This window comes from Brachyhypopomus gauderio, chromosome 16, assembly GCF_052324685.1.
Source record: "Brachyhypopomus gauderio isolate BG-103 chromosome 16, BGAUD_0.2, whole genome shotgun sequence".
NCBI classification, from domain to species: domain Eukaryota; kingdom Metazoa; phylum Chordata; class Actinopteri; order Gymnotiformes; family Hypopomidae; genus Brachyhypopomus; species Brachyhypopomus gauderio.
The window spans coordinates 7,253,969-7,280,901 of record NC_135226.1 but is presented as its reverse complement, the minus strand read 5'-3'; the positions used below and the strand labels follow the sequence as shown (position 1 = coordinate 7,280,901).

The 26,933-nt window shown below is 44.1% G+C and overlaps 1 protein-coding gene across 5 annotated transcripts in view; it reads left to right on the top strand.

The window, feature by feature from the left end:
- Nucleotides 1-26,933, top strand: part of LOC143478097 (neurobeachin-like) — a 203,905-nt gene that overhangs the window by 1,497 nt on the left and 175,475 nt on the right. The gene's annotated exons all lie outside the window — the stretch shown is intronic.

Sequence of the window (26,933 nt, the reverse complement as noted above, 5' to 3'; positions counted from 1 at the left end):
GCTGTAAAGCAGCGCGGTGTGGGACGGGCACGTGCGAGATGGCTGGCTGTCTCCCAGTCGGCTGTGCGGCAGATGGAGTGAATGTTGTGATGGGCCTGTTCACATTCACATGACAGTCCTGTTCCTGAGCTCACAGGTGGTGGGCTCACATCACACCGAGGGCCTTTTGCACGGATGACATACAGAACAAAAGGAAAACCCGCCAGACACTTACCAGTACACAAGTTGACTGCACATAAAGCTTCTCTCAGGAAGGATCTGGAGGGTTTAGTGGCGAAGAAGCCAGTGAGTTGTCTGAAATAGTAATAATAGTGACAGTAGAAATGATGCCTTGAGCCAGGCCTGGGAATGCAAGAAGCTGTATTGGTGTAGCAGTTATGCTGAGAGAGGTTCGATGCTAGGATTATACCACTGGATAGGGGAGAGGCTTCATGAGGAAATCTAAATGGTGTACACATAGGAACATACCACGCACTTGATTTGAGACATACCAAACATACAAACTAATGATATCTAAGAAGGCGTTTGATTAAGGCTTTAATGCGCTAATACGTTGGACTGCCATTTTATTGTTTGATTTCTGAATTGACGGCACTTCGGTCTTGAGTCTTATTTGAAATGAGATCCAAGACCGCCGACCCTGTTCTGGGCTGCAGGAGTCGGCTGGGCAGTGGCGCGGCACCGACCCGGTCAAGCGTGCGGGGATGAATCATAGTCGGGGGGTGGATGGGGGGGTGTTCTGGAGCCAGCTGTGTGAAAGCTCTCACCTGGCATCTCTGCCCACCAAACTGTTGCCATAGGAACGGCATGGTGGGCGTAGAAAACTAACAGTATATGTCAAAAGGGGCGACGGAAGAGAACTTTGGGGTTCGGGGGGTTACTGGTGGGTGGACGGCGGCTGGCTCTGGGTTTCTCCTGTAGAGATGTGTTTTTGTTGGTGTTCAGGAGTTTTATGTGCGCCGATGTGGAATCAGCTCCCTCTCGCCTCTTATGGCCTGTTGAATCTGCTGACGTAGCTGGGAGAAATACCCATCAGGCACTGCAGCATGGAAACGGTGCCAGATGGGACTTTGGTGCTTTGTACGACATCGTGTTGATGTCCTTGTTATCAGAATAAGGCTGATGTCTTCTCCAAACCGTGTCTGTGTAAATATGTCCGGAAAGTCCTGTGAGAGGACGTGAGCACCGTGGTCTGGTTCTGGAAACCTTTGGTTGTCTTGGTGAAACGTCAGTGATCTCTAGGGTGCAGTCTCACGATGAGAGTAATCCTGGTAGTTGTAGTTCTCTAGGGTGCAGTCTCACGATGAGAGTAATCCTGGTAGTTGTAGTTCTCTAGGGTGCAGTCTCACGATGAGAGTAACCCTGGTAGGTGTAGTTCTCTAGGGTGCAGTCTAATGATGAGAGTAATCCTGATAGGTGTAGTTCTCTAGGGTGCAGTCTAATGATGAGAGTAATCCTGGTAGTTGTAGTTCTCTAGGGTGCAGTCTCACGATGAGAGTAACCCTGGTAGGTGTAGTTCTCTAGGGTGCAGTCTAATGATGAGAGTAATCCTGATAGGTGTAGTTCTCTAGGGTGCAGTCTAATGATGAGAGTAATCCTGGTTGTTGTAGTTCTCTAGGGTGCAGTCTAATGATGAGAGTAATCCTGGTAGTTGTAGTTCTCTAGGGTGCAGTCTAATGATGAGAGTAATCCTGGTAGTTGTAGTTCTCTAGGGTGCAGTCTAATGATGAGAGTAATCCTGGTTGTTGTAGTTCTCTAGGGTGCAGTCTAATGATGAGAGTAATCCTGGTAGGTGTAGTTCTCTAGGGTGCAGTCTAATGATGAGAGTAATCCTGGTAGATGTAGTTCTCTAGGGTGCAGTCTAACAATGAGAGTAATCCTGGTTGTTGTAGTTCTCTAGGGTGCAGTCTAACGATGAGAGTAATTCTGGTAGTTGTAGTTGTTGTTTTGACTGGAGTTTATGGCCTGGATCACTGCGATGTCGCTAGGTGAAGCGAAACTGAGAGGTGGGTTGGTAGGCGTGCGGCCGCTCGTGGGTGCCATGGCCGATACCCTCTCCGTGCACCAACCTGTTTCTCTATAAAGCCGGAGATCAGGACCTGGTGGGGGATTTTCCCAACCTCTGCCTGGGAGGAGCGGTGGAAGGCGGCTGGGGAATGAAGCCACGTTGGTCGGGCAGAAGTCAGGACCGAGGGCCCCCCCCTTGGAGGTCCAATGTATGGAGCTGAATGTGGAACCCCAGTGGGACTGCAGATAGAGCCCTGGGGTGGAAGGTTTCTGCCATACTGTGCACTCCTGTCTGCTACATTACAATCGCACAGGGGCGTAATAAAATATATTAGCAGGTAGGGAAGTGATTATCGCAGTGTAGTGAGCGATTAACTGTCTCGTGGTTTTTAACTAAATTAAAGAAATGGTAAGAGCTAAGCACTGCAAGACCTTAAGATAGCATTTTCCTTGCAGATATGAGAACAGACACAAAATATTTATATTTTTAAGTGACATGTCTTTATTTGATTAATGACTCAGTAATAAAAGATGATTTAGAAAGCATTTCTGGTTTTAGCATTTGGTGACATTTCATCGTTCGGATCCTTAGCAGACAAACGCTTCTGTCTGTGACTGTATTGAACGCCATCCATCACTTTAGCTTTTATTACAAGGGAAATTGGGCCTACAAAATCAACTGAAGTTAAAGGATCACGACCAAAAGAGTACGTCATTTGTCTGTGCTTGGTATTCATGGGGTAGCCATCACCATATCTGGTCCAGTTCGTGGGGAACACAGGCGGTTACACATCAGTCCTTCGCCTTTCCCTGGACTCACACATTAAATGCTGTATTTATGGTGTACATTAACATGATTAATTATTCACATCTATACTAAGTAGATGGAAAATGTGTATATATACAGATATGGAAATTTATCAGCAATAATTTTTTCCGCTACTCTTTAGTCTGTACCATGAAACAGATGATACGATTTGAAATGATTAATCAGCCGGGCCCCTGAGGACCTGTCTGCCTAATAAAGGTTGTTTCTTAATTGGATGTACACAACACTGGAAACATTTTGGCATTGCTAATTGCATTATGCCTGTTGGTGACTCTGGAAATGTGAGACTGATGGTAGGCGAGACTGTGGGGCATGCATGCAGCATATGTCTGCAGGACATGGAAAAAGGTAAAACGTGGCATTTGGATACTCCTTTAAACACACCCTACAACGAACACATCCGAAAGGTGGCAGGAAGGAAGTTATTTCACCCCTTTTCACTAAGCCGAAGGCTGTTTCTTGTACATCACCGCTGCTTTTGTAGGCCAGAGAGACATCCTTTCTTCTCCAAGCGTGCAAAGCCCGTATTACGGACCATGGTTTTGTCAGTGGAAAAGTAGCAATCATGTCTTGGAGTAGCCGCACAATTCAACTTGGGGTGGTGTATACGGGTGCCTGTCAGACGGGAGGAGCTCTCCTGTCACACCCCACTGTTCCTCTCAGACACTTGGATTCACATTAGAGGAACGGTGGAGGATGCGTGTAGAAACCCTAGCAGGAGGAACCTAGCAGGTGGAACCTCAGATGACAGATGAACATCTTGCGGCTGCCCCAGTGAGAGGTCGTGTGTTAGTAGTACCTCACCACCAGCCTCATTTGTACGTTAGTTTTTTGTTTTTTATGCATTATGTTCCAAAAATCTGGAAGACACATGAGGTGCATGTAGAAGTTAATCAGTTCTCTCAGTCGTAAAACGTGCATCCACAGCACCACGGTGTGACCGTGAAACCATGAATGATCTGCTATGAACTCCTTGGTTGTGATGACACAAGCCATCAACACTCTGTAATGGGAGCAAGGTCTCTAGGCCTCGGGTTCATCGGAGGGTCTCGCGGAGGCGTGGCCTGCTCTGTAGCGGCCTGGTGAACCCGGAACCTTCTCAGGGTGACAGGATAGAGGAGCCACCAAGATCCTTCTCGCCATGGCAGCTTATCGGGGCTAATTAAGAACAGGCTTGTCATTTAATCTCTCTCTCAACCACAAAAAAGAAGTCTTAAGCAATAAAGAGGAGACCCCAGCACGAAGCTGAGATATATTCCCCCTCCAGGTGGATTTCCATTTAGTTGAGAATCAATTGTTTAATAAGGTTAATGTGATTACCGACCTTTATTTTTGTAGTGCTGTAAGTGTTATGGGCCACGGAGTCAGCTTGTTGCGTGGTGACGTCGACTTTGGTAGAACACCGTAACGTCCTGCTGGCGTCCGTGTAATTGGCTTGAGGAGTACAGTGGAGAATTATGGGAGATTTAATCTTGCTTTCATGCACTGTAAACACTGGATTTCAGATGAGGCCTCAGCTTCACCCAAACAGCATTAACAGCAGTTTGATGGCTCTTTAAGTTTGTTGGTTTCTACTTGTTTTACATTTTAATAGATATGAAGATGAACATTGGTTTTAGATATCTGCCCTACTACAAGAGGCCACATGTGTACTACACCATACCTACTGGCTAAAGTTTTAAAGGGATGAAACAAACCATTTCCTTGTGGTTGTGCATATTTAGTCCTTTCATACTGCTGCATGCTATTTATTATGTGTGGCAGGTAAACACATCGTTTTGTTTCTTGCTATCTCATAGTACATATAACTGCTTTCATCTCCTGCACAAATATTATAACAAAAAAATGTTTTGTCTGTCCAGTTTATTTCAGTGCCGTTTCAGAGTTATGTTCGTCAGATCTGTGAGAATGCAGTGACATGAGGCATTAGCATAAAAAAAACAACCTCTTTGTCTTTGTGGAAAATAATTCTGGATTCATAGCAGGAGTGATGGATGAAGGTTCTTTTAGCCTTGGCAAGAGCTGCTAACTTATTGGAGGTCACAGTTTTGGTAAGGAAGCTGAAATTGGACTGTAGAGCTGTTGAGCTGCAGGACTGCAGGGCGGACGCTGTCCTGTCTCTGTAAACGCCTGAGAAAACCTGGGGGACGCAGAAAATACTAGTCGCATCAGGCCAGAAGGAGTCATTTTTTCTAAGCTTCAAAGCACTTTCAGCCAGACTAGGTACATTTATTCATATAAATGCAATCCAATATAGAATCGTTTTTAAAGTAACATCTAGATGTGCTGAATCTGAATGGTTGTCATTTTTTTGACTAAGAAAATAAAGGCAAAATCGATTTTAAGCCCATGAGAAAAAGAGATAACCTGGCTGTGGTCCAGAGAAACCGGACCATCTTGGGTAAATGCAGATCGTTTTGGACACTAAAGCAAAATAATTTTAAATACTAAATACTTTTTTGTGCAATTTCTGCTTTAAAGAAGAATTGATTCAGTCTTCAAATAATGACAACTTGCAAGGGACTGTTTCTTTTTCTGTCATTTCATTTGCATTTCATTAACAACATGTATCAGGATCTTAACAAGCTATCCTTGTTCCCCACCCTTAGAAGTGAGAATCGGATTCCGGGAATTAAATGATTATCCTTTAACCAGTGTGTCTTCTACAAAACTGAAAATGATTAACAAAGTAAATGATTAATCTGCTAATATGAGACCAGTTTTTGATGACCAGATGGTTACCACATTTAAGTCATGCCTCCCTGCATAAATATTTACCTGACTTTTAAATAGCTCTCTAACCTATCCTCATTTCCTCTCTCTTCTGAACTCACACTTAATTGCAGTTGCGGTTAGATTTTAACGTGTGGCTTCTATTTGAGGGGAATAGACTGTTTTGGTGGTTAGTGTCTCCTGTTCTTATTGAGTGTCTTGAGTTAAAGCCTGTTTTATGTCAATGTGCTAATGATCCGGCACTGACACTGGGCCGTTCAAAACCGACCTTTTGGGTTAAGAAGTGAAGTGAATAAAAGTGAATAAAATCAGCCCAGGAGAAAATAACTAATCCTAGATTTAGGAGGGAAAACGGGGCTACCGTTAAACGATAACCGTTTAATTGATCTCATAGTGCAGGGTCCTTGTTTAAGTGCATCTGTTTTGCATTGCTGAGATCTGATCCGAACCTTCGGTACCCGGTGTCAGATGTATCCTGACTTGACCTGCCAACAACATCTAGAATGTTTATGTATTTTGTACGAACTGAAAACAATGTGTAAAGCAAAATAAGTCAATTCTCATTCGTAGACACATACTGCATAGGACGGATGGAACCATTGTAACATTTACTGAGATCCCTTCCACACCACAAGATTTGGACTCGTTGTTGTGGTTTGCACACATGATGTATCTGCGACAGGCGACAACACGACATGTTTCACCATCCCATGAGCCTGTCTGGCCTCCAAAGTATGTTTGGTCATGAAAAAATGGGAGAAATGACACAGAGACTGACGTGATTTCCTTCCTGGAGGTTTTTTCGACGACCTCCAGGACCTGAGAATACAGCAGTAGTGTAGCTGAACTCAGCATAGGGGTATTTATCAGGCTTGTTCCACTTCTTATGAAATAACTGATCAGAAGTCGGATCTGAAGACTGATCGGAGAGGGGAGATGGTGTCATTAACATTGTGAAGGTATCTAATGCTGCATCAAGCAAGATCTGCACAATAGATGTAGGTTGTGTAGGTTTTTCAGTTTGCTGGTGATGTTGGAGGGGAACATGTTTAGCTAGGTAGCTAATGTCGTTTGCACAGGGATGCTGTGAATTGTCAGAACTTTGTCCCTTGATCAGAGTAATAGTAAATAACGAATAAGCATAAGAGTAAATAAACAATAACTTCCCGTCCAAACACTGTACATAAAAATCCGTTTTGCGTTCTTGCAGTTTACATGCAGATGGGATGTAAACGTGCGGCGGTTGCCCGTGGTCTAAGATAGCAGAGTTGAATGTTGCCCACATGTCTCTGTTCTCTCCTGCAGCGGCGCCCCGCTCCGTCAGCGCGATAACAATCAGCTCGCGCAGCATCGCCAAGTGCCCGCCGCACGCGCCTTTCCACCTCACCTGCACACGGTTATACAGCGACGTTGGCTTGACGGGGGGGGGGGGGGGGGCTGCTTTATTTCGACTGGGACCGTTAGAAAACGTTTATTTTATTCATTGGGTTGAGGTGAAGATAAAGCCCGCTCCTCACCTCATCCAACGCCGTGTTCAACGAGAGTTTAAAATTGATCTTGGCCAAGCTTGGGTGCATCTATAAAAAATAAATAAATAAACAACACGGAAGTTATTACTGACTGAACAAATCCCCCCTACCCCATGCCCACCCCATAAATGTACTGTAAAACTGTTGCGTGATTAATGGTTTCTGGGATGTGAAGGGAATTCTGCTGGAATTCTGATGGAAATCTCAAATATGATCAATATGATTCTGACAGCTGGTGTCAGGCTTCCAGAGCTACTGCCGTTGTTATTTATGTATTAGGAACTTGGATTTTGGTTTTTTTATTTGTTTGTTTTTTGCACAACTCACTGAATGAGACTCTCAGCTTTGCAAACTGTTTTGCATAAGCTAAATATCGACGATTGCACATTTCCACTATTTAAATAGCAATTTGAAGTGCTTCTAAAATATTACTTGCAAACTCAAATGGTCGTGTGCTTGTTTGCTCTATATATGTTGAGAGAAATGTCATGAAATATTTTTCACAATATTTAACATCCCTGTATAATTAAATGTCCATAGTATAAAAAAACAAACAAATGTTTAAGACATAAAATAGAGGTTTATTTTGTATCTAATTGTACAGAATGGATCATTTATTTAATTTAACTGCCTGAATTTAGAGTTTATTTGTATGTTAATAACACATATCTCAGTGTTGCATGTGCCAGTCACCAAGGCTTTAGAAACTAGTTGTTTATATTTTCACAATTTCATCAAAGCATTTACAAAATCTCAAAATATAGAAGTTAGACAGGCAAAAAACCACCAGTAAAATATACTGGTTTCTTTAACTACAAACTGGGATTTTCTTTCTGCATTATCAACACCAAGTTGTTGAAGAGGTTTGTGTGTTTTGTATCATTGTGGTTTCCTGTAATGATATTTTATTTTACATGAAATGAGCTGCCATGACATGACGTCCTGATTATTTAATGATGGCCAGCTGTGTCAGCCAGGTAGAAATCATGTTAAGAACCTGTGGGTAACTATGGTCTCTCTCTCTCTCTCTCTCTTTCTCTCTCTCTCTCTCTTTCTCTTTCTCTCTCTCTTTCTCTCTCTCTCTCTCTTTCTCTCTCTCTCTCTCTCTCTCTCCCTCCCTCTCCCTCCCCTCTCTCCATGAGTCTCGTCCCTCCCTCTCTCCTGCAGTGTGAGCTGGAGGGGGTGATGGGGTGGTAGTGGTGCATTATCCAGCAGTCTCCTGCATTAGCAGTGGAGTGGTGGGGCTACTCAGCCTGGGTTTCAACACACGGAAGCCAAGAGCAGGCAGCATGGGTCACATATGGGTGCTTCACACACACACACACACACACACACACACACACACACACACACACACACACACACACACACACACACACACACACACACGCACACACACGCAGCAGAGAGAAAGAGTGTGTGTGAGAGAGTATCAGTATGCCTGTGAAGTCCCAGTGTGTCAGTGAGTCATCACACATTGCTTTTTTGTTTTTTTTGTGGGCCAGCAGCAGGTGTAATGGCTGTTTCAGTGGAAAGGAAAACAGGCTCCTACAGACCGTGAGTGGTAGTGCATGCTAATGCAGCCGGCAGCCTGTGGTACTCCCAGAATGCACCTTTACCCCCTCCCCCCTCCCCTGGACTGTATGATTAGGCATTTGAAGTCCACCTCTATCAACGGCCATAAATGAAAGAAATAATCACTTCTATCCATTATCCAGTCCTCATGTCTGGTGCTACAGCAGTGATATCTTCTGAACCCAGTGATCCGGGTTCAGTGTGGATCCTGTCCGTACCTGCCCGGCCTCGGTAGGCAGGGACTGTGGCGTTTCACTGGATCTCCCACTGACTCTGAAGTTGGAGCAGACCGAGGGTGGAGGGTTGGGGGGGGGGGGGGGGTGTTGGGGTGGGGGTCATCCATCCACTCCTCCACTCATCCACTTTGCAGCTGGCCCCTCATTCGAGGCAGCCTGTGGTACTCCCAGAATGCACCTTTACCCCCTCCCCCTCCTCCCCTGGACTGTATGATTAGGCATTTGAAGTCCACCTCTATCAACGGCCATAAATGAAAGAAATAATCATTTGGCTGCCCCTGTTATTGTACTAAGCTCAGTGGCTTCTGATGTCTTAAAACCGCATGTGAAGAAATTTAATTATACCAATGAATTCATCTGAGAAAAAAAAGCTAATATGCTCAATTGCCTGAGTGCTTTACTGTCTTAAAAGACATTCCCTTTGTGTTCTTGTGTATGTATGTCTTTCTTTCATTTCTTTTCCCGTAGTCTTTGTGCCAATATTCTTTAAAAAAGAACTGCCAAGTCTCATGTCGTCAAGCATGCATTCAATTAAGAGTGAACAGTCAGCCGATACGCGAGTAATGCGGTTGTCAGCCTGCTGCAAACAGTGGCAGCATCATGCATTTAGCAGGCGGGCTGCCGCCTTGTGTCGGCTGCCAGCAGACGCAGCAGAGAGGTTCTTCTCCAGATTGCCGTCACCCCAGGTCCTCGTACGGGCCCCTGTGTGCCCGGCTCTGTACAGGCGGTCAGCAGGGGCCCACGTGTGCTTGGTGGCCAGGCCCTGTGCTTGGCTAGGGGAGGTGATGAACTCTCTCGCAGGGCACGGCGCTAATCCACCACCCCATGCCCCTTCCTGGAATAGACCCGGCGCATGTTCAATGCTATACACACACACACACACACACACACACACACACACACACACACACACACACACACACACACACACACAGAGTATATAGATTCTCAGAAGACTGGATGCATTCAGCAGGCCTCATGTTTTTCAATGCTCTCTGAAAGTCAGATGGCTGTGTGACACAAGCATGTCAATACGTTGCTTTGGCTACTCTCCAGAGCCTCACCGCTGCCCCCTTCTGGCTGCGTTGAGGAACTGACGTGAGCGGGGACAGCTTCTCTCTCTTTGCGATGGTACCTCTTCCTCGCCGCCATTAGCAGGCCTCTGCACTACATGTGTGGGATGTATTTCTCCCTTCTCTCTAACTCCCTCTATTATCTCTCTCTCTCTCTCTCTCTCTCTCTCTCTCTCTTTCTCCCTCTCCGTAAGGACTGGTCGTGTAATTATGCCTAAATGTGGTGTACTTTTGTTTTTAAGGTGGGCAGGCTTGTAATTACAGACCTCCGCACCGCTGAAAGAGCCATCACCCCCCCTCGAGTGCGCCCCTCACCCAGGGTCCAACACCAGAATCCGCCTCTGCCTCCCTGAGAGTGCCGACTCGTGGGGGGTGGAGGGTGGAGCGGTGGGTGGTGGTGGTGGGCGCTGCTTTAGAAGGCCCACGTTTCCGAACGGAAAATGTTTAATGTTCCTGCTGACTCATCTCTCTGGTATTTCAACGCTGGATTTACTTGGCGAGCTGAGAAAAAGGACTTGATGAATGATATTTTCTTTAAAAACGCTAAAAGAAAAGCACCACCACCACTACAACTCTTCTGTCGGAGTTTATAGCCTGTTGATACACAATTAAAAGCACAGAATTTCATTATCATTGCATGAACGTACAGGCGGTGTGCTGTCTTATGACTGCATATATTCATAGAGCAGCAAAACCAAACCAAAAACGGACAGGTGAGCACCATTCAGAGTTAGGTCGGCCAACTTCCATACTGCGGAGACTGTTACGGAGCGTGTAGGCTGTACTGACATTGACTGAGATAGCTAACAGGGGTGGGTTTCCCGAAACATTCGTAGCGCTGAGTACTTCGTAACCTCGTATGAAACGTATGAGGTTAAGAAGTACTTAGCGCTACGAATGTTTCGGGAAACCCACCCCAGGACTACAGAGTGGGGACTTCAGACACAGCAAGCACCAGCATATTATGGGTGGCCATTAAGACACTTTAGTGTTATGGGTAGTAATTATTTTTTATTTGCCATTCAGAGCAATTGTCAAAGTTGGCTCACAATATTTTCATCATCTTGGGCGTCTGTAAGTGGTCAGTATTTTCAGATATCACACTCTTAAATAGTATGTTATGCATGAATCAATCACAGGATGAACGTTTCGTATATACAAATGAGCAATATATTTTTCCAGATTATAAAATTAGGATGATGCAGTATATTTTGATGAATGCCCTTGGGGCTTTAAAGGGCATGATAATTAGCAATAATACCAGGAGTTGATAGTTGTAACTCTGCGTCACGTTCAGTGTAGTGCAGTTCCATTTTACTCCTTAGTCTTCCTGTTCAGTTTTCTATCCATTATCCAGTCCTCATGTCTGGTGCTACAGCAGTGATGTCTTCTGAACCCAGTGACATGGGTTCAGTGTGGATCCTGTCCGTACCTGCCCGGCCTCGGTAGGCAGGGACTGTGGCGTTTCACTGGATCTCCCATTGACTCTGAAGCTGGAGCAGACCGAGGGTGGAGGGTTGGGGTGGTGGTGGTTGGGGTGGGGGTCATCCATCCACTCCTCCACTCATCCACTTTGCAGCTGGCCCCTCATCGAGGCTGCTGGCTCAGTAAACTTGACTTCCTTTGAGTCATGATGAAGGGAAGACTAAATTGTTTTTTTTTCCATATCACCCTGCAAGGGGAAGAGCTTCTGTGTTTGTAGCCTTTGTGGGCGTCACAACTCCAGACTCCTCTCCCATACTGGAGGAGAAAGAGACAGATAGAGAAAGCGAGAGGGAGGGGGAGAGAGATGGTGAGGTAGAGAGGGAGAGAAAGGTACTCAAGTGGGAGTGGGACTGCACTTATGTTTGATAGAGATATTTGATGCCATTTCTCCTCTGTGGATGCAGTTTGTGCTGTACCCCCCAGTGATGAAAGGGGAGATGAGCTAGGACAGGCCACAGATGCATCGGGAGGTTTTCAGCAGCACATCACTGTCTCTGAAATGAATCAGACAGTTATTGCATAATTTGAAAATTAACCGGGAACTCATCGTCTGTCTGTTGCTAATGCAGTTCATTGCCTGTTTCCAAGGCACATTCCCCTGGCTTGAGTGAGTATATGTATGTGCTGTGTGCATATTGGAAACTTTGCTACAATTTTATATATATGTTTATGGGTGAGGGTTTCAGAAGAACATCGTCACTATCCATAGTCAATATGGGACCTACAGATTTGCACACTGAATAACTCTCAGTCTCTCAGCATGCTATCAAACACTCAAAGCTCTTAAACAAAGTCAGAAGCAGCGCAGTAAATATGCAGTGTCTCTCTCTCTCTCTCTCTCTGGAGACTGGAAGACTGGACCTGTGGGTTTCAATGCTGACAGAAATGAAGAGAATAAATGAGGGGCAGTTGTGTGCAGGGCATGTCAGGGGGAAGAGCCTGGGGATGAGGGCGTGGCTGAGGGCATTTGTGTGTGTGTGTGTGTGTGTGTGTGTATATATATATACAGTATATATGTATGTGTATATATGTATATATTATGTTGCACATATGTTTAAACTCCTTTCCCAGTACAGTGTACCAGGACTGCATAATAGTTCTGGTACACATACTAATTTCTAATTGTTAACATAATAGCGATATCACAGAACACAGAGGCAGTAGTAGATGCAGAGGCAGTAATGAGCTTTCTAGTATATAAATGCAATTTTTTTAATGGGTGTTCCGACTCCTCAGAGGTTCCACGTGTGAGTTCTGTGAGTGTTTTGATCAGCCATGCCACTCACAGGGAGACAGTCAGCGTAAATAGAGGTTTCACCATGGTATATTATAGTTTCAACATATAGTAGTAGTATAATGACTGATTTGTGTTTTGCTGCCCTGTGTTAACTTTACAATACCTGTTTTATTTTAATCACAGTGTTTAATAAAATCCTTTATTATACCATATTGCACTTTTACTTAATTTTATAGCTGCAAATGTATTTTTCAGCTATGCAGACCCTCATATGATATCCATACTGCTTCCTTTTGGTATTTCATGTTTTCTTCCAGTATGGAAAGTGTTCTTTTTTATGCAAATCCATTCAAATTTTTCAAAGTGATTAGCATGTCAGCAAGAAACTGCTTCCATGACTTCAGTAGGCTCAATTTACCTGTCATATTTCCTCATTTGAATTCCTCATGCATCTTGCATTGAGCATAAGCCCTGTTTTTAAAAAATGTTGAAATATGGTTAAGGTTATGCCTGCACTGTTCCTTTCTGTTAAGGCCTGCCTTTGATAAAGGTTAATGTAATCCGTTCTGCAAATATTTGTATTTATTGCCACAATATATCCAGGATATTTCATTTCCCCCTGCAGAACCTCTGGTGACAATGGAAACCACAGTGGAGACCATTACCATGTTTCTGGCGTAGGCTTGATGGAGCTGAACTTGAGGCTGGAATGATTTCAGGCCGTGTTTAGATTGGCATAGTGACGGATAATACCGTCACAGTTTATTGGTTATTATCCCACAATTGCTTAAGTGAGAGAATCCAATAATGAAGGACAAACCCCATTTCCAATGGCCAATATCAGCATAGCATACTACCACTCCATGGCGTATTAAAGTCTAAATGCGTCTTAATCTGCATCACAATTTACTGACAGATTGTGGGGATGATTGAGGGGGGGGGGGGGGTGGCTGAGAGATAAACCTTTGCTCAAGTTCAGTGATACAGTCACGATGCCATCATCCTCAGTGTGTTCTAGGGACCCTTGTAATTAAAGGGTCTGTGTCCGGCTTTACTTAATCCTGCAGTTTAGCCGATCATTTAAAGCGCAGATTGTGTTCTCGCAGACTCTGCATTGCCTTTTGGTCTTGTTGTTTCGCATGTCTGAGGCAGTGCTAGCCGGGAGACGAAAGTGGGGCTTTGGAAATGTGTGCGTTTATATTCATGCGGGCTATATTGGCATCCTTCAGTAGCCATAGCAGCAAGAGGGAAGCTTCTCAGAGTATGGGCAATAACCAGATAGCAGTGCTCGCTCATTTCGCTGGTGTTGCAGCCGCTACGGCTCAACCAGCAGCCTTGCATGCGTGAAATCAGCTGGGTCGCCCTGAAATCTGTGAACTGCGTCCAGGTGCTGAGGTATGCTATTGATTACCTTTAGCTGCTGCAACCCAGAAGAAAAAAAAGCATTGTTGAAATTTCCCCCTGACCGCGCGCGCTGTTTTGCAGACCCTTCGTAGATGTTATTTATTTATTTGTTTACAGGCCCAACAGCAGAACGGTGAAGGACCATAGAGCTGGTAGTGGTTTTATTTGAGTGAAGGAAACATCTATAGTGTCTCCCTCACAGGGGAGTCTGTAAATTAGTGCGTGTCCTCTGACGCTCAAAAGAACGCACTTCAAATGAAACTCGAACCCAGCAACACGTTCGTGCTGGACTCCTGCAGTCTGGTTCTGGCATGTTAAGATATCCCAGAGCTGACCGTGGAACATCCTGGCTTTGTTTCAAAGTATGGATCTGCCATCTGTCCAATGTCTGTGTTTATTAATCATCCGTTTAAAGGTATTTGTTCATGTGCTCCTGTAGATGGTTTTAAATTCCGGGATGCCCCGAGTTTATGCTGATGAAGTAAGTTACGGTTCGAAGTTAGTGTATGAAAGTACAAAATTAGTGTGGACATGATCTTCAGATTTTTACTGTTCAAGTTCTGTTTGTCTTTGTTTTGTCCTTAGTGATTATATTTTGTGCTTGATAAAAAAAAAATCTTTATTTGTATAGCACCTTTCATACATACTGTACATGTAACTCAAAGTGCATGTATGTATGAGAAATGAAGGATTGTTTTTAGAAATATATTACAAATTGCTAATCAGGAATAATCACCAGAGCTTTTATTAAGAAATTATTAGTTCTTTTGTAGACTTGTTTGAAGATGCTTGATACGGAACAGTAAATGTAGTTTACCAACCCCCCTCTGAGGTCCTGATGAATGATCCTGGCTTATCTCATCACAGGCCTTGAACAAAGACAGACAGAAAAAAACCCTTTTTATGTCTTAAAGATTATAACGTAACTCAGTGCAACATAAATGACTGTCTTATTCTATGCCATTTCAGTTTGAGCCAAGGCCAGTTGTTTAACCTTGTTCTTAATAAGGACTTTTATCACTATTCTGTCTTTTGCTTGTTACAATGACAATAACGTAAAATGTGTTTTCCATTAAGATCTACTGCGTTTGTCTTCCATAAACTGAGCAGGAATGTCACCAGGTAAATCATGAAGGCCTGGTTGTAAATGAATTCACACCCGATTCGCTGGTATGTTTTGAGCATTTGCAAGATTTCTGGAGGTTTTGATGTCAAAAAGGTTTTGGTATGCGAACAACTAAAACAACACCATTTTCCGGAATGTGCAGATATTAAAAGATTAACCATCTAACTGAAGAATGTCCCTTTAGCCTTCTGGGTGTTTTTTTTTCAGTGTCACTTGCATCTAATGAGCAGATACATCCACAGAGTACATTAGTGCTTCCGCTGTGTAATCTAGTGCCCAGCACTATCTGTGGCAGCGAAGAGCGTATGCACCCAGCCGTGTGATACCTATGGGAATCCAAACATCTCCAAAAAATGTTTCCATCCTGAGCTGCTCAGAAGAACTGTGCAGCATGGACCAAACCCCTTTGCAAGCCACTGGATAGCACAGCATACACCATTTGACATTTAGAACAAATGAATATCTAACAGCTAAATGGTCTTAAATGGTGTTCACTTTTCTTTTATTTGTCATTTGTGAGATTGCTTGTTCATCAGTTCTGGTCCTGTAGAATTCTTATAAAAATTGCATTCTTATACTTTTCTTGAAAAATATGTAACTGTAGTTTTGGCACTGACAAGCTCTGCTTGATGTTGCATGTATGTGTGTAGGTCTTCAAAATTAACACAAATTCTGGAGTCAGAAAGAATCACAAGAAACAAAGGCAGATATTCATATTCAGATTAGGGCTGAACGATTTTGGAAAATAATCTAATTGCAATTTTTTATCTATAAATTGCGATTGCGATTTAAAATCGCGATTTTTTTTCCCATTGTTCCACTTCAGGAAACTCTGTTTCGGCATTTTTTATACAGCTCAGATACAGGGTTGCGGGGGGGGGGGGTCTTTGCAGAGAGGCGGTCTTTGCATAGAGGCGTTGCTAGGCAATTGCCTTGGGCCCCTCCCACTGTAGGGCCCCCTTGTCTAGCTAAAGCCAGGTTCACACTACACGACTTTTCAGTCGTCAGGTTTTTGTGCCGTTCGCACTACACGACTGGTTGTGCTGTAATCGCAAGTCTTTCAGTTGTTGTGGCTTTCACACTACATGACTGATCGGTGACGTGGGCTCACGAATTACACGACTGGGGAATCGCCGACTCATCTGGCTGCCGTCCAAAAACACGAGAACACGAAAATGAAACACTCGCGAGAACCAGCAACACCACGAAGAAAATAAAAACAACGTACATGTACTCCACATTTTCGTTATTATTTTATTTTTTTTACCGTTTAACCACTCCATAGTCCCAAATTGCCAGAATTATTTCATCTCTTCGTTGCAGTGAACATAGATATAATCAATCGCACTATTTCTCCAGTGCTGTCACAATAACTTAAACACAGTCTTGTAGTAAAGTTGTATGAAGCTAGACGCTGCTGTTGACTCACAGTCGCCGACTGGGCTAGATATTAAACATGCGAGATATTAAACATGCTAGATATCTGCCGGTCGTCTGCGATGAGTTGGCGGCCACTCGGCGACGGCTCGGCGAGCGTCTTTCAGCAGTTCACACTACACGACTGAGCGAGCGCCGAATGATCCCCGATTTGCGTCCGACCACAGTTTCTGTCGGCGATCTACAAAAACAGTCGGCGACTGAAAAACCAGCCTAAAATCTTGTAGTGTGAACCTGAACTTATTTCTCGCATATTAATGTTGATGGGCCCCCTAGCTAAATTCGCCTTGAGCCTCCAAATTGCTAAGTCCGCCACTGGGTGTAAAATGGACTAAATTTAAGTATTATTATTATATCGTGATCGATCGATCGCCTGTGGTTGGCGCCAGAGCGAACTACAAATTTTTTTAGTCTAAGACGCTCAATGCGTGAGAGTTGGCAGCCCTGCAGGTATAGCAACTTGGCTAAAATATGTGCGTGAGGGCGTTTGGTAGCGCATATCCAGTGTGTTTAACAAAGCCATGAAGCCGGGCTTGTTCACTAATATTAACGGACATCATGTCTTTCACTATGAACTCCGTTACTGCCCGAGTTATTTCAGCGTGCCGCTTCCAATTATATCCATAAGGAGTTACACTTTCAAACGGTTCGGTCAGTGAACCCTGTCTGCTGGACCGCGGTCAAGCTATGCGCGCTTTCGCGATTCATCCGTGCTTTAAATCTTATTGCGCCTATATGCGTGATTTTACGGTATTTCGCTGCTCACCGCATACATACGCAGATAAACACTTTGGCGTATTTGAAGATGCAGCACTGGTCGTTGGCATTTTAGCCTTACAAATATCATACGAGGCTTTGTGGTGTTTTTTTTAATGCTGAAGGAGGTTTGTAGTGTTACCTCGCGTCGTAGCAACAGTAGCAAGGCATGTTTTACACAGTACCTGACGTTGAGCAGCATCTTTTTAAAAGCCAAAGTAATTTCACACAACTTATGTGCTGCCCCTCTTTGGTATTAGACTTTCAGTTGTGTCAGCTTCTGTCGAGCCTGAAGCCGTTGCGCAACAAGTTAAAGTGCGCTGTGTTAACTTCACTTCTCCACCTCCCTGCCTCCTGCTCGGGTTTGCTCCGTTCGTCCTCGGCTCGGCTCGCTCCCAAGTCACGTGACCAGTTTAAATCGCAGCCTGTGCGATTAGACAATCGCGTTTTTAAAAATCGCGAAATTATCGCAAATGCAATTAATCGTTCAGCCCTAATTCAGATCACTGAGTCTGTAGGCCTACTGGCATGACTGCAAATAATGAAATAATTACCTCGTTAGTCGCTTCCACTTTAATTTGTGCTGCCATGCTCATTGGGCCATGCAGGTCACGTGGCTCACGCTACGGTTCAGACCCACCGTGCTCCACGCTGTCCAGCAGGTCACGCAGTGACTCGGTCCACACTGTCCTCAAAGCACCATCCAGCGGCTCACGCCATTATTTGCGGTGTGCTGTGCGGCGTCTCTGAGCAGCTCGGTTTGGACCAGCTCTTGAAGTGTTTCCATAGATACTCTTTGCATTCATCGAACCAAACGTCAGCTCTGTTAAGAGAGAAGCTCTGCCTCATTAAGAGCAACCGTCCTCGCGTCTGTGATTCTCTCACAGAGGGAGACCGATTGCAGCCGGAACACTTAACTGCTGGTTCTGATTTCTCCTGACTGACGCAGACCGAAATGAACCCAGCTCTGTTTTACGTGTACCGAGGAGAGCAGGAGAAGGCGGCCTGTGGCGTCCGTGGCTTCGTCTGCTGTGGTGTGGCGTTTTTTGGGGGGGGGCCTTTCTGTCTGTCGTCCACACCTCTAAGCCTTTTATACCCATTTCTGGGCTTAACAAAGTGGAAAGAACTTCACAACTGACAGAACTCTGGATGTTCGGAAAGGCGTGTGGCTGGCAAAAGCTCAGTTCTTCATCGATTGTGACTTTCAAACATCTAATGAACAGTACCACAAGAGCCCTCCCCTGTATTTACTTCTGTCTGTGCCACTCCCCTCACAAACCCTTGTCTTCAGCGCAGGTTGTTACCAGCACCACTCTCCATTTCATCTCAGATTACTGTGTTTTTGCCCTTGAACGCACAAGCGATACATGAACAGTTTCCACTGGTCTCAGGTAGAAGATAAAAGCCACATATTTTTCATGGGAAACGAGGCATTCACTGCCGGCGGCGTTAAACGCATGTATATCTGTACGCAGCAGCTCAGTGGCTGAAGTCGGACACCCGATATCCAGTATACGTAGTGAGAAGTTAAAGCAATTTGTCACGGCATTTAGGGAAGGTCCATTCATTTAGGGAAGGCCCAGTCATTTAGGGAAGGCCCAGTCATTTCCATGTCCTGACCCCACTCTTCACCTCGTAGTGAATGAGCTGGTGCAGTCGGTGGATGATGCCTGGCTAGCTCGGGTGTGTCAGGGCCCAGGGGGCCACCCGGTAGAGCGGTTCTGACTGATTGAACCCGGTTTGGCCCAAGGTGGGAGGAAAATGAGCTGCATGTCAAGCAGACAGTGTGTGTGTGTGTGTGAGTGTGTGTGTGTGTGTGTGTGTGTGTGTGTGTGTGCGCGCGCGCGCGGAAAGTCAAGCAGACCGTGTGTGTGCGGAGATTCAAGCAGGATGCATAATGCACTTGTAACACTTTTGTTTGAACACGTCCCATCACAGCGGACTGCTTGCAGTCAGACTCTTAGGACACAGTAAAAAAGTATAACATGGAGTGTGAACGTTGTTATCCAAATACACAATATTTATGAGCTCTTTACATTTGTTTTCCATTATAAGTGATAGCTACCAAGCTGCTGAACACACACGATCCAACTTAAAGGCTTTACCACAGATACTGTGCAGCGCATAATCAAAGACAGAGAGGACTATATGGCTTTGAATGGGTAATGAGCAAACAGCTTTCCTTAGACTGGCCATCACTGACATTACTGCTAAAATAAAAGTCCTGGATGTAAGAATACTGCAGTGTGATTTAGTATAATTCATTACATTTACATTACACTGTGTGGATGCAATGACGAGATCATTGTCAGAACGCTGCTTTTCCATGATTAACAAACCCTTAAAAGCCCCAAGTGCTAGCGGTCCTGACTCATATCCGTGTCTTGTAACCACAGACCATTCATATTAATTTTAATGTAGTTAATGAATAATTCACAGTGGTTACTTCATAATACAGTGTCAGATTAATAGTAGAATAATAAACCAGGACTTTAAGAGTTTAAGACATTTGGGTCAGACCGATGCAGAATGACGCAATAGCAATGCCAAGTGTAGTTGTATTAAAGTTCCCTCAATAGTGTTTCTTTATACTAACGAGAACAGTTCTCACACACGCCTCTATGCACATACGCTACCAATGAGCAAAAATAACTCACTCAGTTCGCTTTCAAAATCCATCAGGACACACCCATCCCGTTTCGCTCACACGTGTTGAGGTTTGTGTTTATCTTGCATGCGCGTGCTGTCATTTTTATTATTTATTATTATTATTTATTATTATTATTATTATTTACTTATTATTTGGTTCGGCTGTCTGAGTGCAGGGATACGAGTTAACATGGGGTGTGTGAAAGGAATACATAAATGCATACAGTCGTATTAAGACATGAACAGCAAAGAACGCTCAGACAGGAGGACGCGAACGAATCAGTGAGGGGAACCAGACACGTGTGAGGTAATGAGAGACCGAGAAGATACAGGCTGATGTACTCAGGAAGGGGGCCAGGGAGAATGACACATGGTAGTGACACGGACACATAGCAGAGAGACAGACAACGGGACATTATTATAATTGCTTGTAGCAAATGCAGTGAAATGTGGTGGTGAAATGTTCTTGCAGATATTTTTATTGATGAGGCCCTATGCTAACTGACCGATTATAACCACAGTTAATCTCCTTATTGATAAGACCCTATACTAACTTGACTTTGACTATAACCACAGTTCATATCCTTACTGATTAGTCCCTATACTAACTGACCGACAATAATTACAGTTAATCTCTTTACTGCCTGTTGCCCTGAATAGGATGTACAACTTATGGTTTCGGATCCTTTCTGGATTCTGCTTCATGGATTCTCCAGACTTCAGTACAGCATGCGATGACAATCCTCACAATGGCTGTGGTGAAACAATGTGGGGAGGTTTTCCAGAAAGTGGGAAAACTGCAGAACTGTGTCTCTGAGCAGTTTCATCAGCTCTGTGGAGAATTACGTTCAAGAGAAAGCCATGATTCTGTATAACTGCGCTGGAGCTGTTTAGCTGAGGGCTGTGGGTGCTGCAGTGGTTTTGAGTTTTGCAGGAGTAATTTGTACACAGATCGGCTGCACTTTGGAGAAACATAATAACGGCACGGAGTGAATACATCTGACAATATTGACAGTAAACACTGAAAATCCCAGCATAAATGCTGAAAATTCCAGCATAAAATCCTGAAAGCCCCAGCATTCATCCAGTAACGTCTCCTAATCTGTTACTGGTAGACGTTGCTTTGTAGTCACGTCCCATGCTGACAACAGGCTCCATCACATGAACACCCTCCTTGCCGTCGCCCAGCTAAGACCACCGATGGCCTCTTTACCCTTCAGTCCAAACTGCCACATGCAGGTCGCCCTGACCGGGCCACAGAAGACAGGGCGAGAGGGACACGGTTAGCAGGAGGACAGGAGGGACGCGGTGATCAGGAGGACAGGAGGAAAGGCCTCATTCCGCCTCTAATGCTCTTGCCAGCAGACTGGCAACTCCACATTGAACCTTCAGCCGCACCGTAATATCACCAGGTCTGAGGGTGCTGGCAAATCTTTTTTTTCCTCTGTGAAGCCTGATAGTGAAACAAACAGGACTTCTAGACATAGTCTCATTCCACACTCTGTGGTAAAGGGTGAAGTTCATTTGATTCCACTGTAGTAACATATTTGCAAAGTAATTTTACTTCGCAATTTCCTTTCATTTCTTTTTTCCCTCTTTCTTTCTTGAAATGGCTCTAGGTTTGGCGTTAGCCTGCCTTTCTCAGAACAAACAAACAAACTGGTCAATATAAAGACAACCACACGTACACAAGCCTGTATGTAGGTTAATATGCCACACGCTGGTGCGTATACACACGTATTTGTGAATATTGTGTTGTCTTTGTGCCAGACTGCACACACGGCTTTTATGCTGGACGCTGGACAGTATTCAGAAAGAAGGCCAGGTGCCCTTGAGACCTCATGTTCCCCAGAGTTCCTCCTTTATTACGACTATACAGACATGGGCTGTCTGGGACCCGAGTGCCCACTCAGTGTTTCAGAACTAGATGTTCTTTTCTTCAGTACTAGCACGTGTTTACTCATGCAGCCCTGAGCCATTAATAACAACAGAAAAGAGTGAATTCATTTCTGAAGAGAGCGGCTTCGTTCGGGCACCTGAGCTGTGATATGGTAAGAGTGCTCTGAGCATGTCTGTGAGCATAGGCTAAGATGAGTAGTTGGCATTGCATACAGTATGTTAATGCCATTAGTTGTGCGCATAGTTTGATTTCTCTTAAAGTCTTTTAATCTACTTTTAATCTCTTTTAATCTATTCCTTTTGGCATTTTCCAAAGAAGTAAATGGAATATCCACAGAACCTTTAATGAAGATAAATTGTAGACAATATGGAAAAAATATTTTTCTTCTGTATTCTTTTAGACTTTTGTATGCCACCATAATATAAATTTTCTCACATCAAAAGATTCACATATGCTAAATCGGTGCTACTAAATTATAATGTGTTTGCATAATAGTCTCTTTGTCTCAGTGTGAAAGAAGCATGTAATTATCCTTTTGCATAATTTGGGTTCTCAAGCCACTATAATGACACACTGCAGTATAGCTCTTTTGTCTCTGCTCATAGCCAACTGACCTTGAATGTGCTTTTAATGGTTTCTCTCTGATGGAGTACTTTTCTTTTGTATGTATTAGTTTTTCCCTATAGCAGTTTCTCCACCATCTGTCCTTTCCTGAAGGTACATGACTCCAATTCAGTGTGTCACTCCAGTGCAGTGATTGATCTGTGCATGTGTAAGAGTCCATCAAGGTTCCATATGAGGACCAGTCAGGTTTTGGCACATTAACAATAACGGCTTAAAGGTGTTTGGTGACAAAGACGACACTGGAAATATCTAAATTGTCCCTCTTTAATGTGATGGTTTCTTTCCTGCTACATTTCCTGCATCCTGCATGTGTCTGAACTTCTTGTGTGTGTGTGTGTGTGTGTGTGTGTGTGTGTGTGTGTGTGTGTGTGTGTGTGTGTGTGTGTGTGTGTGTGTGTGAGAGAGAGAGAGAGAGTACTTTGTCACTAGCATGAGTGTAAACTCCCATCTACTTTCCAATGTTAGAGGAAATTATAATATGTAGCAGGGTGAATGTCTTGTGAGATTTGGGTCTACGGAGGTCAGTTCCATCTCTGAGTCCAGGTGCGATCTGGACAGAACATGAGACTACCCAGAATTCTTATTTCTTGTTCCAAACAGACAGAAGATGGAACAATTTTTTTCTAGGGTTTTTTTTTTGTGACCTGATCTTGTAACAGTCAAACCTTCCACCCCTCGAATAACCGTGTCTGGGTTTTGTTTGGATAGAACTGTAGTTCTTTTAAATTGTATTTTTTACCCTCTGGGAAGAGTTTGTCCATTACTGTTCTAATAGAATTTGCATGTTGTAGATAGGAAATTAATATTTATACACTACTAATCCTAATAATCTTGTCCTTTAGGGTTTGCATTGCATCATCACCATAATCTTCTACACTTCTTCACACAAGTGTATACGTGTGTGTGTGTGTGTGTGTGTGTGTGAGGATATGTATGATGTGTGCATGTCTGTTTGAGACTCTGTGAATGGGTGTGAGGATGTGTACGATGATGTGTACATGTTTCTGTGTGTGTGTGTGTGTGTGTGTGTGTGTGTGTGTGTGTGTGTGTGTGTGTGTGTGTGTGTGTGTGTGCGTTAGGATGTGTATGATGATGTGTGTGCATGTTTGTGTGTGTGTGTGTGTGTGTGTGTGTGTGTGTAAGTTTGTGAAGATGTGTATGATGATGTGTGCATGTATGTATGTGCGTGTATGTGAGGATGCGTAAGCTGTATGTATATAGAGTATGTGTGGGTGTGAGAAGTTGTATGGTGATGTGTGTGCCTCTGTGTGTGTGTGTGTGTGTATGGTGATGTGTGTTTGTGTGTGTGTGTGTGTGTGTGTGTGAGGACGTGTATGGTGACGTGTGTGTGTGTGTGTGTGTGTGTGTGTGAGGGCATGTATGGTGATGTATGTGTGAGGGCGTGTATGGTAATGTGTGTATGTGTGTGTGAGGGCGTGTATGGTGATGTGTGTATGTGTGTGTGAGGGCGTGTATGGTAATGTGTGTGTGAGGGTGTGTGTATGATGACGTGTGTGTGAGGGCGTGTATGGTGGCATGTGTGTGTGTGTGAGGGTGTGTATGATTATGTGTGTGTGAGGGTATGTATGGTGATGTGTGTGTATGTGTGTGAGGACGCGTATGGTGGGGTGTGTTGTGTGTGTGGTGACGTGTGTGTGTGGGAGGGCATGTATGATGAAGTGTGTGTGTGTGGTGACGTGTGTGTGTGGGAGGGCGTTTATGGTGATGTGTGTATGTATGTGTGTGTGTGTGTGTGTGTGTCTGTAAGTTTGTGAAGATGTGTATGATGATGTGTGCATGTATGTATGTGCGTGTATGTGAGGATGCGTAAGCTGTATGTATATAGAGTATGTGTGTGTGTGAGAAGTTGTATGGTGATGTGTGTGCCTCTGTGTGTGTGTGTGTGTGTGTGTGTGTATGGTGACGTGTGTTTGTGTGTGTGTGTGTGTGTGTGTGTGTGTGTGTGTGTGTGTGTGTGTGAGGACGTGTATGGTGACGTGTGTGTGTGTGTGTGTGTGAGGGCATGTATGGTGATGTATGTGTGAGGGCGTGTATGGTAATGTGTGTATGTGTGTGTGAGGGCGTGTATGGTGATGTGTGTATGTGTGTGTGAGGGCGTGTATGGTAATGTGTGTGTGAGGGTGTGTGTATGATGACGTGTGTGTGAGGGCGTGTATGGTGGCATGTGTGTGTGTGTGAGGGTGTGTATGATTATGTGTGTGTGAGGGTATGTATGGTGACGTGTGTGTATGTGTGTGAGGACGCGTATGGTGGGGTGTGTTGTGTGTGTGGTGACGTGTGTGTGTGGGAGGGCATGTATGATGAAGTGTGTGTGTGTGGTGACGTGTGTGTGTGGGAGGGCGTTTATGGTGATGTGTGTATGTATGTGTGTGTGTGAGGGTGTGTGTGGTGACGTGTGCACACTTAACCGCAGGCTTTTCATTTGTTCTGCTTTGGAGGTCCAGCAGAATGATGGAGTGTAAGAAGTTGGTTCCATCACCATCTCACCATAAATCACGTTTCTCTTCAGAGCACAGCCCCGTCCTTTAAACCATGAAGAAAAGCTTTTATTATCAATCTGATTAAATTGTTCTTTTATCTGAGGGACAATAAATACAATTTTCCCCTGAACATTAGTTGTGATTAAATTATGAGGGTAATGAATATTATTCAGTGACACTAGACAGGGCCATGAACATTAGCTTCAAAGTGCATTGTTCCACATTGCTGATTACATGAAACTGAAGGGATTTAACCCAAAGAATTGTAGTTTCAGTAATGCATTTGATTGCTTTTCATTATTGCTAAATTACTTTAAATTAAAGACTGATATTTTAAATCCAATAATAAACTGTAAAATTAGGTATTGCTAGTATTAACATATAAAAACCTTCAGATAGCACCACCTATATTATGGAGAAGCTTGTCCAGCCAAACTCATTTCTCTTAAAACCTTTAGGAAGTAATCTATCAGTTTCTTCTTCCCAAGTTTCTAATATCAGATTAGATCTTTTTTGGTACTGGGTTTTATTTTAAATATCCTGTAATACGCAGTTAGTCTTGCATTGTAAGTATGCAGTTCTCATATGAGTATACATTTCTGTCTCCTGGGTGTCATATGATGAAATGAAGTCAAGGCATATGGCAAGCAAACAAACAAGGAAAATACTTTATTGTGGTTTAGAATGGTGTTGGTAGAGTGTTTACCCTGAAAATCAAACACTTACAAAGGCTGATCTAACAGTTTTCTTTTAAAACATAACAATAAGAATCATGTAAATTGAAAACTATAATAAGTGCTTCACCATTTCCAAGCTTGCTGGCTGCGTGTGGCTGTGTGCATATGCAATCAGCTGTCTTTTGTCTTTGGATATAGAGTGTGATGCATGTGGGAGTGGCAGCTGGAAAGATGGTGGAAAGTGTGTGTGTGTGTGTGTGTTTGTGTGTGTGTGTGTGTGTGTGTGTTTGTGTGTGTGGGGCGGTGGTCATTACCCAGACAAGGACAAATCCGACAGACCGTAGAGTGACAGTCAGGTGACAGTGGTATCCTGGGGGCAGCTTGGGGCAGCAGCGAAGCCGGGGGGGGGATCTCATCAAACCTGGCGAGTGGTCTCCAGGTGAGGACCACGGCTCTGTGTCCCACTGCAGAGCGCGTCCATGCTGAGGCTGTAGGAGGCGCTATAGAGTAGCTGTGTACATAGCCGGCCAAATAAGGGTAAACCAGGTAGCACAAGCACTGTTTGCACATATGGTTTTAAAATGATATGTGCTAAACATTGTTTAAAATATTTTGTTACACTTTTATTTGATGAGACTATGTTGACGGTGTCCATCATGTCTGCTGTGCTTTATGGTCATGTTATGCTCAAATGAGACTCTTGCTTCTCTGTGTCGCTGCTGATTTGATTCTGTATTTGAAAATGACTCACTTGTGTTTGAACTGAACTCTCCCAACACCGAACGGGAGGACCTGAAACTTGGACGAAACCGATTCGGTCCACCGCGTCCACGGGCCGAGCGGCCTCTGTGAAATCCGAGTCTTTGATTTCAATGCTGGTGTGTCGTCTTCCACGTCTTATCATTGCGGGACAGGAGACTCAGTCGAAACGGTGGGAAGCATGTTACGCTCGCATGCACTAGCTTCAGGTGCGAACGGAGCTGCTGCAAATATCCTGTTAGCAAGAGCAGAAAATGATTTCCTCCATCAAATGTCCTGTAAAATGAATTTGTAGATCAAATGGCCTTCACAAGTCTTTGTGGGTACAACTGCCAGTGATTATTTATTATAAGAATTTAAGTTTAATAACTGTTTAACCTTAGTTGTCCCTCTACG